At 35.5% G+C, this 18,160-nt stretch overlaps 1 long non-coding RNA gene across 1 annotated transcript; it reads left to right on the top strand.

Moving 5' to 3' along the window:
* The first annotated feature begins 9,731 nt into the window (after positions 1–9,731).
* Positions 9,732–17,809, top strand: LOC134706524 (uncharacterized). Its single transcript, XR_010105629.1, has 3 exons — positions 9,732–9,858; positions 11,573–11,646; positions 13,136–17,809. It is a non-coding gene; the product is annotated as an uncharacterized LOC134706524 (long non-coding RNA).
* Positions 17,810–18,160: the final 351 nt, after the last annotated feature.

The raw sequence follows: 18,160 nt of genomic DNA, 5'->3' as shown, positions 1-18,160 counted from the left end.
CCTCAACAAAACCTAGCATGTAAGGACAATGATGGGAACACATACAGTTAACCTTACTTCCTCAACAAAACCTAGCATGTAAGGACAATGATGGGAACAACTACAGCTAACCTTACTTCCTCAACAAAACCTAGCATGTAAGGACAATGATGGGAACAACTACAGTTAACCTTGCTTTCTCAACAAAACCTAGAATACAACGGTAATGATGGGAACACATACAGTTAACCTTACTTCCTCAACAAAACCTAGAATACAAGGACAATGATGGGAACAACTACAGTTAACCTTACTTCCTCAACGAAACCTAGCATGTAAGGACAATGATGGGAACAACTACAGTTAACCTTACTTCCTCAACAAATTAAACCTAGAATACAAGGACAATGATGGGAACAACTACAGTTAACCTTACTTCCTCAACAAAACCTAGAATACAAGGGTAATGATGGGAACACATACAGTTAACCTTACATCCTCAATAAAACCTAGCATGTTAGGACAATGATGGGAACAACTACAGCTAACCTTACTTCCTCAACAAAACCTAGCATGTAAGGACAATGATGGGAACAACTACAGTTAACCTTACTTCCTCAACGAAACCTAGAATACAAGGGTAATGATGGGAACACATACAGTTAACCTTACTTCCTCAACAAAACCTAGAATACAAGGACAATGATGGGAACAACTACAGTTAACCTTACTTCCTCAACGAAACCTAGCATGAAAGGACAAGGATGGGAACAACTACAGTTAACCTTACTTCCTCAACAAATTAAACCTAGAATACAAGGGCAATGATGGGAACAACTACAGTTAACCTTACTTCCTCAACAAAACCTAGAATACAAGGGCAATGATGGCAACCACAACAGTTAACCTTACTTCCTCAACAAAATCTAGCATACAAGGACAATGATGGGAACAACTACAGTTAACCTTACTTCCTCAACAAAACCTAGCATGCAAGGACAATGATGGGAACAACTACAGCTAACCTTACTTCCTCAACAAAACCTAGCATATTAGAAATGATGGGAACAACTACAGTTAACCTTACTTCCTCAACAAAACCTAGCATGTAAGGACAATGATGGGAACAACTACAGTTAACCTTACTTCCTCAACAAAACCTAGCATGTTAGAAATGATGGGAATAACTACAGTTAACCTTACTTCCTCAACAAAACCTAGCATGCAAGGACAATGATGGGAACAACTACAGCTAACCTTACTTCCTCAACAAAACCTAGCATATTAGAAATGATGGGAACAACTACAGTTAACCTTACTTCCTTAACAAAACCTAGCATGTTAGAAATGATGGGAACAACTACAGTTAACCTTACTTCCTCAACAAAACCTAGCATGCAAGGACAATGATGGGAACAACTACAGTTAACCTTACTTCCTCAACAAAACCTAGCATGCAAGGACAATGATGGGAACAACTACAGTTGACCTTACTTCCTCAACAAAACCTAGCATGCAAGGACAATGATGGGAACAACTACAGCTAACCTTACTTCCTCAACAAAACCTAGCATGTTAGAAATGATGGGAACAACTACAGTTAACCTTACTTCCTCAACAAAACCTAGCATACAAGGACAATGATGGGAACAACTACAGTTAACCTTACCTCCTCAACAAAACCTAGCATACAAGGACAATGATGGGAACAACTACAGTTAACCTTACTTCCTCAACAAAACCTAGAATACAAGGACAATGATGGGAACAACTACAGCTAACCTTACTTCCTCAACAAAACCTAGCATACAAGGACAATGATGGGAACAACTACAGTTAACCTTACTTCCTCAACAAAACCTAGCATACAAGGACAATGATGGGAACAACTACAGTTAACCTTACTTCCTCAACAAAACCTAGCATACAAGGACAATGATGGGAACAACTACAGCTAACTTTACTTCCTCAACAAAACCTAGCATACAAGGACAATGATGGGAACAACTACAGTTAACCTTACTTCCTCAACAAAACCTAGAATACAAGGACAATGATGGGAACAACTACAGTTAACCTTACTTCCTCAACAAAACCTAGCATACAAGGACAATGATGGGAACAACTACAGTTAACCTTACTTCCTCAACAAAACCTAGAATACAAGGACACTGATGGGAACAACTACAGCTAACCTTACTTCCTCAACAAAACCTAGCATACAAGGACAATGATGGGAACAACTACAGTTAACCTTACTTCCTCAACAAAACCTAGAATACAAGGACAATGATGGGAACAACTACAGTTAACCTTACTTCCTCAACAAAACCTAGCATACAAGGACAATGATGGGAACAACTACAGTTAACCTTACTTCCTCAACAAAAGCTAGCATGTAAGGACAATGATGGGAACAACTACAGTTAACCTTACTTCCTCAACAAAACCTAGAATACAAGGGTAATGATGGGAACACATACAGTTAACCTTACTTCCTCAACAAAACCTAGCATGTAAGGACAATGATGGGAACAACTACAGCTAACCTTACTTCCTCAACAAAACCTAGCATGTAAGGACAATGATGGGAACAACTACAGTTAACCTTACTTCCTCAACAAAACCTAGAATACAAGGGTAATGATGGGAACAACTACAGTTAACCTTACTTCCTCAACAAAACCTAGAATACAAGGGTAATGATGGGAACACATACAGTTAACCTTACTTCCTCAACAAAACCTAGAATACAAGGATAATGATGGGAACACATACTGTTAACCTTACTTCCTCAACAAAACCTAGAATACAAGGGTAATGATGGAAACACATACAGTTAACCTTACTTCCTCAACAAAACCTAGCATGTAAGGACAATGATGGGAACAACTACAGTTAACCTTACTTCCTCAACAAAACCTAGAATACAAGGGTAATGATGGGAACACATACAGTTAACCTTACTTCCTCAACAAAACCTAGCATGTAAGGACAATGATGGGAACAACTACAGCTAACCTTACTTCCTCAACAAAACCTAGCATGTAAGGACAATGATGGGAACAACTACAGTTAACCTTACTTCCTCAACAAAACCTAGAATACAAGGGTAATGATGGGAACACATACAGTTAACCTTACTTCCTCAACAAAACCTAGCATGTAAGGACAATGATGGGAACAACTACAGCTAACCTTACTTCCTCAACAAAACCTAGCATGTAAGGACAATGATGGGAACAACTACAGTTAACCTTGCTTCCTCAACAAAACCTAGAATACAAGGGTAATGATGGGAACACATACAGTTAACCTTACTTCCTCAACAAAACCTAGAATACAAGGACAATGATGGGAACAACTACAGTTAACCTTACTTCCTCAACAAAACCTAGCATGTAAGGACAATGATGGGAACAACTACAGTAAACCTTACTTCCTCAACAAATTAAACCTAGAATACAAGGACAATGATGGGAACAACTACAGTTAACCTTACTTCCTCAACAAAACCTAGAATACAAGGGTAATGATGGGAACACATACAGTTAACCTTACTTCCTCAACAAAACCTAGCATGTAAGGACAATGATGGGAACAACTACAGCTAACCTTACTTCCTCAACAAAACCTAGCATGTAAGGACAATGATGGGAACAACTACAGTTAACCTTACTTCCTCAACAAAACCTAGAATACAAGGGTAATGATGGGAACACATACAGTTAACCTTACTTCCTCAACAAAACCTAGAATACAAGGACAATGATGGGAACAACTACAGTTAACCTTACTTCCTCAACGAAACCTAGCATGTAAGGACAATGATGGGAACAACTACAGTTAACCTTACTTCCTCAACAAAACCTAGAATACAAGGGCAATGATGGGAACAACTACAGTTAACCTTACTTCCTCAACAAAACCTAGCATGTTAGAAATGATGGGAACAACTACAGTTAACCTTACTTCCTCAACAAAACCTAGAATACAAGGGCAATGATGGGAACCACAACAGCTAACCTTACTTCCTCAACAAAACCTAGCATACAAGGACAATGATGGGAACAACTACAGTTAACCTTACTTCCTCAACAAAACCTAGCATGCAAGGACAATGATGGGAACAACTACAGCTAACCTTACTTCCTCAACAAAACCTAGCATATTAGAAATGATGGGAACATCTACAGTTAACCTTACTTCCTCAACAAAACCTAGCATGTAAGGACAATGATGGGAACAACTACAGTTAACCTTACTTCCTCAACAAAACCTAGCATGTTAGAAATGATGGGAATAACTACAGTTAACCTTACTTCCTCAACAAAACCTAGCATGCAAGGACAATGATGGGAACAACTACAGCTAACCTTACTTCCTCAACAAAACCTAGCATATTAGAAATGATGGGAACAACTACAGTTAACCTTACTTCCTCAACAAAACCTAGCATGTTAGAAATGATGGGAACAACTACAGTTAACCTTACTTCCTCAACAAAACCTAGCATGCAAGGACAATGATGGGAACAACTACAGTTAACCTTACTTCCTCAACAAAACCTAGCATGCAAGGACAATGATGGGAACAACTACAGTTGACCTTACTTCCTCAACAAAACCTAGCATGCAAGGACAATGATGGGAACAACTACAGCTAACCTTACTTCCTCAACAAAACCTAGCATGTTAGAAATGATGGGAACAACTACAGTTAACCTTACTTCCTCAACAAAACCTAGCATACAAGGACAATGATGGGAACAACTACAGTTAACCTTACTTCCTCAACAAAACCTAGCATACAAGGACAATGATGGGAACAACTACAGTTAACCTTACTTCCTCAACAAAACCTAGAATACAAGGACAATGATGGGAACAACTACAGCTAACCTTACTTCCTCAACAAAACCTAGCATACAAGGACAATGATGGGAACAACTACAGTTAACCTTACTTCCTCAACAAAACCTAGCATACAAGGACAATGATGGGAACAACTACAGTTAACCTTACTTCCTCAACAAAACCTAGCATACAAGGACAATGATGGGAACAACTACAGCTAACCTTACTTCCTCAACAAAACCTAGCATACAAGGACAATGATGGGAACAACTACAGTTAACCTTACTTCCTCAACAAAACCTAGAATACAAGGACAATGATGGGAACAACTACAGTTAACCTTATTTCCTCAACAAAACCTAGCATACAAGGACAATGATGGGAACAACTACAGTTAACCTTACTTCCTCAACAAACCCTAGAATACAAGGACAATGATGGGAACAACTACAGCTAACCTTACTTCCTCAACAAAACCTAGCATACAAGGACAATGATGGGAACAACTACAGTTAACCTTACTTCCTCAACAAAACCTAGAATACAAGGACAATGATGGGAACAACTACAGTTAACCTTACTTCCTCAACAAAACCTAGCATACAAGGACAATGATGGGAACAACTACAGTTAACCTTACTTCCTCAACAAAACCTAGAATACAAGGACACTGATGGGAACAACTACAGCTAACCTTACTTCCTCAACAAAACCTAGCATACAAGGACAATGATGGGAACAACTACAGTTAACCTTACTTCCTCAACAAAACCTAGAATACAAGGACAATGATGGGAACAACTACAGTTAACCTTACTTCCTCAACAAAACCTAGCATACAAGGACAATGATGGGAACAACTACAGTTAACCTTACTTCCTCAACAAAAGCTAGCATGTAAGGACAATGATGGGAACAACTACAGTTAACCTTACTTCCTCAACAAAACCTAGAATACAAGGGTAATGATGGGAACACATACAGTTAACCTTACTTCCTCAACAAAACCTAGCATGTAAGGACAATGATGGGAACAACTACAGCTAACCTTACTTCCTCAACAAAACCTAGCATGTAAGGACAATGATGGGAACAACTACAGTTAACCTTACTTCCTCAACAAAACCTAGAATACAAGGGTAATGATGGGAACAACTACAGTTAACCTTACTTCCTCAACAAAACCTAGAATACAAGGGTAATGATGGGAACACATACAGTTAACCTTACTTCCTCAACAAAACCTAGAATACAAGGATAATGATGGGAACACATACTGTTAACCTTACTTCCTCAACAAAACCTAGAATACAAGGGTAATGATGGGAACACATACAGTTAACCTTACTTCCTCAACAAAACCTAGCATGTAAGGACAATGATGGGAACAACTACAGTTAACCTTACTTCCTCAACAAAACCTAGAATACAAGGGTAATGATGGGAACACATACAGTTAACCTTACTTCCTCAACAAAACCTAGCATGTAAGGACAATGATGGGAACAACTACAGCTAACCTTACTTCCTCAACAAAACCTAGCATGTAAGGACAATGATGGGAACAACTACAGTTAACCTTACTTCCTCAACAAAACCTAGAATACAAGGGTAATGATGGGAACACATACAGTTAACCTTACTTCCTCAACAAAACCTATCATGTAAGGACAATGATGGGAACAACTACAGCTAACCTTACTTCCTCAACAAAACCTAGCATGTAAGGACAATGATGGGAACAACTACAGTTAACCTTGCTTCCTCAACAAAACCTAGAATACAAGGGTAATGATGGGAACACATACAGTTAACCTTACTTCCTCAACAAAACCTAGAATACAAGGACAATGATGGGAACAACTACAGTTAACCTTACTTCCTCAACAAAACCTAGCATGTAAGGACAATGATGGGAACAACTACAGTTAACCTTACTTCCTCAACAAATTAAACCTAGAATACAAGGACAATGATGGGAACAACTACAGTTAACCTTACTTCCTCAACAAAACCTAGAATACAAGGGTAATGATGGGAACACATACAGTTAACCTTACTTCCTCAACAAAACCTAGCATGTAAGGACAATGATGGGAACAACTACAGCTAACCTTACTTCCTCAACAAAACCTAGCATGTAAGGACAATGATGGGAACAACTACAGTTAACCTTACTTCCTCAACAAAACCTAGAATACAAGGGTAATGATGGGAACACATACAGTTAACCTTACTTCCTCAACAAAACCTAGAATACAAGGACAATGATGGGAACAACTACAGTTAACCTTACTTCCTCAACGAAACCTAGCATGTAAGGACAATGATGGGAACAACTACAGTTAACCTTACTTCCTCAACAAAACCTAGAATACAAGGGCAATGATGGGAACAACTACAGTTAACCTTACTTCCTCAACAAAACCTAGAATACAAGGGCAATGATGGGAACCACAACAGTTAACCTTACTTCCTCAACAAAACCTAGCATACAAGGACAATGATGGGAACAACTACAGTTAACCTTACTTCCTCAACAAAACCTAGCATGCAAGGACAATGATGGGAACAACTACAGCTAACCTTACTTCCTCAACAAAACCTAGCATATTAGAAATGATGGGAACATCTACAGTTAACCTTACTTCCTCAACAAAACCTAGCATGTAAGGACAATGATGGGAACAACTACAGTTAACCTTACTTCCTCAACAAAACCTAGCATGTTAGAAATGATGGGAATAACTACAGTTAACCTTACTTCCTCAACAAAACCTAGCATGCAAGGACAATGATGGGAACAACTACAGCTAACCTTACTTCCTCAACAAAACCTAGCATATTAGAAATGATGGGAACAACTACAGTTAACCTTACTTCCTCAACAAAACCTAGCATGTTAGAAATGATGGGAACAACTACAGTTAACCTTACTTCCTCAACAAAACCTAGCATGCAAGGACAATGATGGGAACAACTACAGTTAACCTTACTTCCTCAACAAAACCTAGCATGCAAGGACAATGATGGGAACAACTACAGTTGACCTTACTTCCTCAACAAAACCTAGCATGCAAGGACAATGATGGGAACAACTACAGCTAACCTTACTTCCTCAACAAAACCTAGCATGTTAGAAATGATGGGAACAACTACAGTTAACCTTACTTCCTCAACAAAACCTAGCATACAAGGACAATGATGGGAACAACTACAGTTAACCTTACTTCCTCAACAAAACCTAGCATACAAGGACAATGATGGGAACAACTACAGTTAACCTTACTTCCTCAACAAAACCTAGAATACAAGGACAATGATGGGAACAACTACAGCTAACCTTACTTCCTCAACAAAACCTAGCATACAAGGACAATGATGGGAACAACTACAGTTAACCTTACTTCCTCAACAAAACCTAGCATACAAGGACAATGATGGGAACAACTTCAGTTAACCTTACTTCCTCAACAAAACCTAGCATACAAGGACAATGATGGGAACAACTACAGCTAACCTTACTTCCTCAACAAAACCTAGCATACAAGGACAATGATGGGAACAACTACAGTTAACCTTACTTCCTCAACAAAACCTAGAATACAAGGACAATGATGGGAACAACTACAGTTAACCTTACTTCCTCAACAAAACCTAGCATACAAGGACAATGATGGGAACAACTACAGTTAACCTTACTTCCTCAACAAACCCTAGAATACAAGGACAATGATGGGAACAACTACAGCTAACCTTACTTCCTCAACAAAACCTAGCATACAAGGACAATGATGGGAACAACTACAGTTAACCTTACTTCCTCAACAAAACCTAGAATACAAGGACAATGATGGGAACAACTACAGTTAACCTTACTTCCTCAACAAAACCTAGCATACAAGGACAATGATGGGAACAACTACAGTTAACCTTACTTCCTGAACAAAACCTAGCATACAAGGACAATGATGGGAACAACTACAGCTAACCTTACTTCCTCAACAAAACCTAGCATACAAGGAAAATGATGGGAACAACTACAGTTAACCTTACTTCCTCAACAAAACCTAGAATACAAGGACAATGATGGGAACAACTACAGTTAACCTTACTTCCTCAACAAAACCTAGCATGCAAGGACAATGATGGGAACAACTACAGCTAACCTTACTTCCTCAACAAAACCTAGCATACAAGGACAATGATGGGAATAACTACAGTTAACCTTACTTCCTCAACAAAACCTAGAATACAAGGACAATGATGGGAACAACTACAGTTAACCTTACTTCCTCAACAAAACCTAGCATACAAGGACAATGATGGGAACAACTACAGTTAACCTTACTTCCTCAACAAAACCTAGCATGCAAGGACAATGATGGGAACAACTACAGCTAACCTTACTTCCTCAACAAAACCTAGCATACAAGGACAATGATGGGAACAACTACAGTTAACCTTACTTCCTCAACAAAACCTAGAATACAAGGACAATGATGGGAACAACTACAGTTAACCTTACTTCCTCAACAAAACCTAGCATACAAGGACAATGATGGGAACAACTACAGTTAACCTTACTTCCTCAACAAAACCTAGCATGTTAGAAATGATGGGAACAACTACAGTTAACCTTACTTCCTCAACAAAGCCTAGCATGTTAGAAATGATGGGAACAACTACAGTTAACCTTACTTCCTCAACAAAACCTAGCATGCAAGGACAATGATGGGAACACATACAGTTAACATTACTTCCTCAACAAAACCTTGCTTGGAAAGATCTTAATAAACTCATTCGTATATGAATTAACAGCAAATACTTGGATAGCCATATATTAGAACCATTATAGTTGCTTGCACATTACATTTCTACAATTTATTGATTATGAAAATGTTAAAGTGCATCGGCTTATAATATCTCGATGACATTTCAAACACGCCTACACAACGTCCAATGTACACATTTAATATTTTACATTATTGGGATTTATGAGGCGTGATATAGTTTATTAAAAGTAAGTATCTGAGTTTGTTATTCTCGCAATCATAAGCTGGGTGTTTTAACTACCATATGTAATAATATAACTTTCTCTAAAATATTATGTATGCTGAATTGTTACAAATACCAACGATTGTCAGCAGTAAGACACTTATATCGTTGTTGAATTTTGATCTTGTAGTATTTTGTAGTATCCTCCCTGGGAGCTATTGGGTGCATATATATTGTTGTCTTTAACCATTCGACATGCAGACGAGTATGATCTAACTAGAAGCATTTACTTTTAAAATTTCGATGATTGCTATATTATTATAGTCTGATTGTAGTGCTATATTATAGTCTGGTGTAAATGACTGCTTATTAGAATATATAAACTTTTGTAAAGTAGAGATATTAATAACTTGTACACTGCATTATACTGAATCATTATACATATATGTAAGGGTTAATAGTTTATCTTAAGTACTCTCTAGTGTCAGTGCTTGACATTTTGAGAAAGAAATCTTTTAAGGATGTGTGTTGATCTCTTTGGTTTTTTGATTAAATATGTTTGTATTGTTATCTGGCTGTCTAATTGAGTTACTCCGTATACATATTATGTTATTGTATTCATAGATATAAGAAGATGTGGTATGAGTGCCAATTAGACAACTCTCTATTCAAATAACAATTTAAAAAAGTAAACCATTATAGGTCAATGTAGGGCCTTCAACACGGAGTCTTGGCTCACACCAAACAATAAGCTATAAAGGGCCCCGAAATTACTAGTGAAAAACCATTCAAACGGGAAAACCAATGGTCTAATCTATATAAAAAAAACGAGAAATGAGAAACACGTATAAATTACATAATCAAACGACAACTACTGTACATCAGATTCCTGACTAAGAACAGGTGCAAACATTTGCAGCGGGATTAAACGTTTGAATGGTACCAAACTTCTTCCTATTTCTGAAACAATAGCATAACATCACAACATAGAAAAACACACGATAAAATATTAATTGGCAGGCTTAACTCAATCAAAAAACGTAAATTAATACACTATGAACGAATAAGTTTGATCTGAGATATCTGAATGCAAATGCACAGTTAATATAATATTAGGGACAAACATTCAAGACCAAACATACAAATCCAAACAAAGCCATGGCAAGACACCACTGCGAAATATTTAACCCTTCGAAAATTATCACTTTTTGAAATAAAACCGGTTTTAAAAATACAGGTAAATCTTGTAGTTTATACAAATGTAGCAAGTGAAAATTAAAATGTAGCAAGTGAAAATTAGAAGATATTCCAAAAAAACCAATATTAATATAAAATAACAAAAAAGCATCATAAACAGTATCAGCATGTCAAATTAACAAGAAAATACGATTTGAGAGTACTCGCAATTACTGACAGCTAGTTAAAAGCCAAAAACAATTAATAATAAAATTTCTTGCATCAGAGACTAAAATCAACTAAAACACATCCCAGGGATTTAGTATTTTAACGTCATGAACAGTCAAAGAAGGCATGACTTGTGCAATGCCAAAAAAATGTATCGACAGGTAGTAGGATAGTGATATAGAGATAAAAGTTAACGTGTCTGCGTCTCTATACATCCCGCCTCAAAAGATGATATAATTTAGTTATCTTTTAATTTGCTGATGACAAACTCGATGTTAGTGCTAATGTAAACTATATTCAGAGATCTAATTACAATATTGATACGATGATTACAGGTACAATGCAGTTTCTCTTCCTTATATGTTACATGTTGTTCTGGAGTAACATTTTACAGGCAGATAATGCCCAGGTGAGTCAAGTTTAACTTGCACATGAAAATCAGCAAAAGTGCGTCTATTAGTTATTTTAGGTAACAGGGTAGTAATACTTTCCACCCAAAAATTCCCCTGTTAATGGCTTGTACAGCAGTTTTAAAGCAACTTTAAATTAGGTTCATTAGGCTCCCACTAGTCAGACAATTTGCCGTGTGTCTGGATGCAATTATTTTTAGATTGCATAATTACATACAGAAATGCTATACATTATATTATAAATCAGAAGGAGAATAAATATAACAAAAATATATTCAAGGTCATTATTTATAAACGTATTTCATTTTCTTTAACGTGATAGTGTAGTTAGTCATCATACAGATTGACAAAACCGATGAGCAATTAATTCAACTATCATGTTTCAAATAGCAAACTTAGAAACAAATGTATCGTATAAACATAGGAAGAATAAAACGCTTTGTGTTGTTTGTCATGGCGTGTTTGTTCGAATGATTTAACTTCAAAAGGAACGCTCAAAATTCATATTGGAAGCTAAAAATCTATCAATACAAGAATACACGAGAAACTATATGACAAAAACGGACTTAAATAGAAATAGCCGAATACATCTTATATATTTTTCCCCGAGAGAGATAGAACAGATAACAACCTTGTCCTTTGGTTGAAGGTAGATAGTTATTTTACTGGCAACCACATAAAATGGCTTTACAAATCATATATTAAACAAGGCGTTTTTAAATTGAAATCTTAATTTGTAATGTTAACTTAGGTGAACGTGTTTTTCAACTACATTTGTTCTAGCCTCTTTTTAGAACTGATTTCAACTATTCAAGGATTGTTTTAAACTACACCAGTTTTAATATTGAACCGGATACTTAAACTACAAATTACGCCATGTAAGTGATGTACTTTCACTAGATAATTCAAAGTTTGTTGAATGGTAGAATGCATCTATTCCATTTCTTTATAGATTTTCAGGATATCACAATTACATTTACTGTAGGGCTGCGCTAAATCGTGGTTCGTAGTGTTCTTTTTGTGGTTGTTCGTCTTGGTTTTTTTAGGAGTGTTGAGTGTTGTTGTTTGATGTCTGCTATACTTTTCAAACGTTTGATCTATGTATTGGATCATACACGAATTTTGACGGGATGATTTCTTATACATTATATATTGTACAGGATATGTACTTGAAGTTTCAGTAACTGCGAGCATACTTTGATATTTATATATAATTTCATTTATTTGTGTGTTTTTTTTGTTTGTTATCAATTATATCATTCTTTAAAAAGACACAACTGTCTGTGTTTGAATACTATATTATTATATGTCGACCTCTTATATATAGATGTCTTTCGATTATCTGTGCCGTGTGTCTCTATCCAGATAGCTTATGTTTCTCATATCTCGTTTTTCTTCATACAAGATTTAAACAAGTAGTTACATAACATAGAAATTCATTGTAATACTTGTTGGCAAATTGATTATGATAGTATTATATTTCGACAGGATGTTACAGAAGAATCATGTAGAAATCTTCTCCTCAGTCCTGAGTTTGATGACGGCATAGAAACAATGAATGAATTGGAGTGTATGTACTGGGCCTATGGTTATAGCAGAGACGAGGCATTAAGTTTGGCTAATCAGTCATTCCAAGGAAAAAATAATGAATCTGTTGTCCAATGACAAAAACGGTGATGATTTTTTTGCAAAGACAAAATAAAAATCTACCGACTTTTCGCTCACAAATTTTTACGTCTATAACTATAGAGAATCTAAGACTGACATGTTTTTCAATCCTATATTAACCTTGTTATTCCATAATTACTCAAAAATAATTGTGCTTTGACAGAATTATTTATTTACAGCTTTAAAGTTCAGTTTAACTTTGTGTATTGCTGTGTGTTTGGTTTTCTATATTGGCCAAAGGTATAGGAGGAGGGTTGAGATCCAACAACTCATTTTTACCCCCCCCCCCCCCCCTCCCCCGCATTTTTCACCTGTCCCAAGTCAGGAGCCTCTGGGCTTTGTTAGTCTTGTATAAATTTTAGTCTTAGTTCATTTATATATTGTAGAGTTTCAAATCGGACAATAACGGGTATGTCATCATGTACTAATACGGCTTGTCCCGTGTTTGACCGATCCGAGAAGTAATATAAACAGAGCAAGTTCATCAGTATTGCATATACTGATTTATTTGTATCAGAGCTGATTTTTTCATATCATTTTTAAATAACACGAACAATCACTGAATTACAGACTTCGGGCTTGGGACAGGCGCATGTACTTTTAAAAAGCTGCAGAAAATCTCGAATCTTAAATCAAAGTAAAGTTGGTCCAGCTGTCCAAAGATTTCAAGACCCCGTTAACATAAAATTGTCCATATTTTGAGTTAAAGCCAATGAAATTTTCTATCATTTTGATATATTTTGTCCCAAAAGTAGGACAACAAACTGTAATAATATTATTGAGAAGGCACTGTTGGGATTTTTTATATTTTCATGTATTGTCTAAAAGGAACGCACTAGAAAATAACTGTGTATTTTTGTAAATTTAGAATCTGTACTTTGGCAACTTCCCTGAATGATTTACTGTTGTCAATTTGTCAATTAGTATGAAACTAAAGGATTTATATTTATATTTGATAGAATTTCTTCAAAAAATGACAAAGGAGTAGGTCCAGTAAGAGCCCTTTTTGGCCTCAAAATATAGCCGTTTTACAAAATTGATAAAATGTAAACTTTAAGTTATTTATTGAACAGTAGAGTGCTTTTGTTACATAAATATGGGCTATTTTTGACTATACAATGAACATTTATTGGGTGCTGGCACCTTAAAGTCATGCTAAATTACTGAATTCTTCACAATTCTAGCATTTTAGTTAAATTTTAGACGGTTTTCGTGTAAAACGAAAGTGGCCGCATTCGTGTTCATCCTTCATATTGAAATGGAAGTTGTATTTCATGATAAAACATAACATATATAAAGGTTGAGGATGAACACGGATGCAGCCACTTTCATTTTTGATAAAAAAAAACATCCGAAAAGTGACATTTTTCGGCATATTTGGTTGATTTTTCATATTTGAGCTTGATCGTTTTTAATGACTTAATCAGTTCATATCTTCCACATAAACCAATTGATTCAAATGAAATAAACACTAAAGTGTTTGAAAAGTGGTAAAAATCTATTGTCAGATGAACCTGAAATTTGAGGCCAAAATCGGTCCTTACCGGACCTACTCCTTTTGGCATTATATGGTCAAAATAAGCATTTCATAGCTTTTTCAATTTTGATGCATAAGTGGCATTCTTACTTTCTATTTGACAGGTTTTCATGTGTCAATATTTGTGTTTCAGTGCTTGACAATCAAGTAGAAAATCCGTTTTAGTAGATAAACATGTATTTTACAGTATGAACGGTTACTTATTTGTTTTAAATGTACAAGGTTGAACTCTTATATTTTGGGTGTTCTATGAAGATCATTGTTTATTTCTGTACATCTATGTCGTGATCTTGTTATCTGAAAATACATATAAATAAATGCCCACTGTTGTTGATGCTCATACTTCTAGATTTTGACAATATAATAATTTCTCAGTTCTTCAACTCATCTCGTTATTAATTTTTTTGTCATTATATATTTATCAATGAACATACATCTTTTGTACCTATATATAAAAAGGGCGGAGTTGGCTTTTCTTGTCTATTGGAAAGTTTTCTTTATAATTGGCTTTTATACCAAGTGCTTTTTATATTTTAAGAGAATTTAGTGGTTGTAATGACTCCAAATATATACAGTCTTCTTACCTTCCATAATGTAAATTCGTCATAAAGCAGAAAATGCAAATCTTTATACATGTACTTACACATGTAATACTCGTAATTACCAAAAACATATTGGGCAGTACAACAGATAACAAAAACCACCAAACCATAACTTTTTCACACACAAAATAGACATACATTTATACGTTTCAAAGTTGGTGCTTGAAAAGTGTACTCGTCTCCTTGATAAGTTTTAAGGAGTAAAATATTGCAAATAAACTCATCATAGATACCAAACATATCAGGACAAAAGACTTACCAGTGACGCTCGAATCAAACATGTTAAAAATAGGCCAAATAAAGTACGAAGTTGGAGAGCATTTTTATAACACCAAAAGTTTTGCCAAACACAGCTAAAACTGAGAATGAGAAATTGGGAATGTGTTAAAAAGAGACACAACAACCCGACGATAGAGCAGACAACAGTCGATGGCCACCAATGGGTCTTAAATGCAGCGTTTAATCTATTCCTGAGTGCAATTGCATGTATTTTGCAAGTAGTCAATGCTTAATTTCGCATCTCCCAAGATTTTGGAATCTGCATACCTCCCCAATTTACACATATCAATTTGCCCTAAGGCAGAAAACGCAAATCCCTTATATTTTAAATCTTGAATATTAAACATGAATATAGCAATTTAGTATGTTAGATAAAAGACAGCATAGGTCTTTGGTATAAAGTACTAAATTAAATTAATGACAGTAAAACAAAATCCCTAGCTGGCTATAAGTTATGAGCACATATGAAACAATTTTATTTTATCAAACTTAACTTTCTTCGGCGATTTTTTTTTTAATGGTTAATGACCAATGGATATATTTATGCCATAATCTTGAATTGTTTGGTAGGGTTTTCCGACGTAAAAGGTTACACTACATTTATTTTGTCATAAGGTGTATATTGTTGTTAGACAGAAATTGAGTACTTCTATGAGGATTATGGAGTAGTCTCTCTTTGTTTAAATCTAGTATAGCTGGGTGTCTTCAATACAAGTTACTAAATAAATCATCAAGTTTCTATTTTTATTATCAATTTTTACGTTTTTATACAATCCATACAATCAGTATTTTAGTAAACCATTATTACTCGATTGTTTAATTAATTTTTTTTAAATATATAATCGGCACCTTTTTTTAGTTAGAAAATAAATTCAAAATATGTTTCATTTCTTTCCAAGTTTCTAATTAAAGTGATGTACATTTTCAATTTAATTATGTATTCAGTGGCAATGCGATTGTATCTTCAACACTTTCATTCAAATTTTACGGCTATCAGTTGATCAGTTCATCTTTCAGGACATCACAACCTTCCTAGACCTTATCTTATATGTTGATGACGACAATTATCGTCCTTACCTTTACCTCAGATGTAAGTGGGGTACTCCAGCCAGGGTGTTAAAAAAAACATTTTTAGCTCACCTGGCCTGTAGGGCCAAGTGAGCTTTTCTCATCACTTGACGTCCGTCGTCGTTAACTTTTACAACAGTCTTCTCCTTTGAAAATACCGGGCTAAATTTAACCAAACTTGGCCACGATCATCATTGTTTAAAAAATGTGTTCGATGAACCGACTAACCAACCAAGATGGCCGCCATGGATAAAAATAGAACATAGGGGGTAAAATGTAGATTTTGGACTATATCTCTAAAAACAAAGCATTTGAGAGCAAATCTGATGAGGGATAACAATTGTTCATTAGTTCATAATCTATCTACTCTGAAATTTTCATACCAGTCAGGCAACCTGTTGATGGGTTGCTGTCCCTGAATTAGTAATATTAAGAAAATTTTGTAGCTTTTGGATATCATCTTGAATATTATTTTAGATAGAGATAAACTGTAAACAGCAATAATGTACAAAGTAAGACCTACAAATAAGTCAATATGATAAAAATGGTCAATTGATCCCTTAATGAGTTATTACCCTTTATAGTCAATTTTTAACAATTTTCGTAATTTTTTACAAAACATTTTCCACCGAACTACTGGCACAAGTTAATTTTAGATAGAGATAATTGTAAGCAGCAAGTACGTTCATTAATGTAAGATTTACAAACACATCACCATCATGCACCAAAAAAACAGTTTTGTCATGAATCCATCTGTGTCCTTTATTAAAAAGGTGAGACACACAAGCTCTTTTAGAGCCTCTAGTTTCATATATGAACGTAGATAACGAATTTATTTGCGGTCTAAGTCCGAATTGGCCGATTTTTAGGGAAAATTGGGACAAAGGTGTAACTTGAAAACAACGGGTTTTTTCTTCAATATTTTTTATTTTATTGAATTTGTAAATTTAACATATTCTTTACGGGATGTAGGATACTTACTTTCTTTGATAAAATCATATATATATATATATATATATGTGTGTGTTGTTTTGTGCTGCATTTAGACCCTTCTACAAGGAAATTTGTTCGACAGGCAAACGTATAAAAATTGCGGTTTTTATCCAACGCAATCATAGGTTTGAACGTAGTTTTCAATACAGACTTGTATATATAAGAAATCAATTTTTAATCCAGAGACAGAGAAACTACTAACAGATGAATCTAGTTTTCAAAATATGTCTGGTAAAACTGACTGTCAACCAAAATGGCCGACATGGCTGGAAATAGAACACAGCGGTCAAATGTAAGTTGCTGAGGACCATCTCCGGGTGCGGGATTTTTTTCGCTGCGTTGAAGACAAATTGGTGGCCTTCGGCT

Source organism: Mytilus trossulus, chromosome 2 (genome assembly GCF_036588685.1).
Source record: "Mytilus trossulus isolate FHL-02 chromosome 2, PNRI_Mtr1.1.1.hap1, whole genome shotgun sequence".
NCBI classification, from domain to species: Eukaryota; Metazoa; Mollusca; class Bivalvia; order Mytilida; family Mytilidae; genus Mytilus; species Mytilus trossulus.
This window is presented reverse-complemented; position numbering and strand designations above follow the sequence as displayed.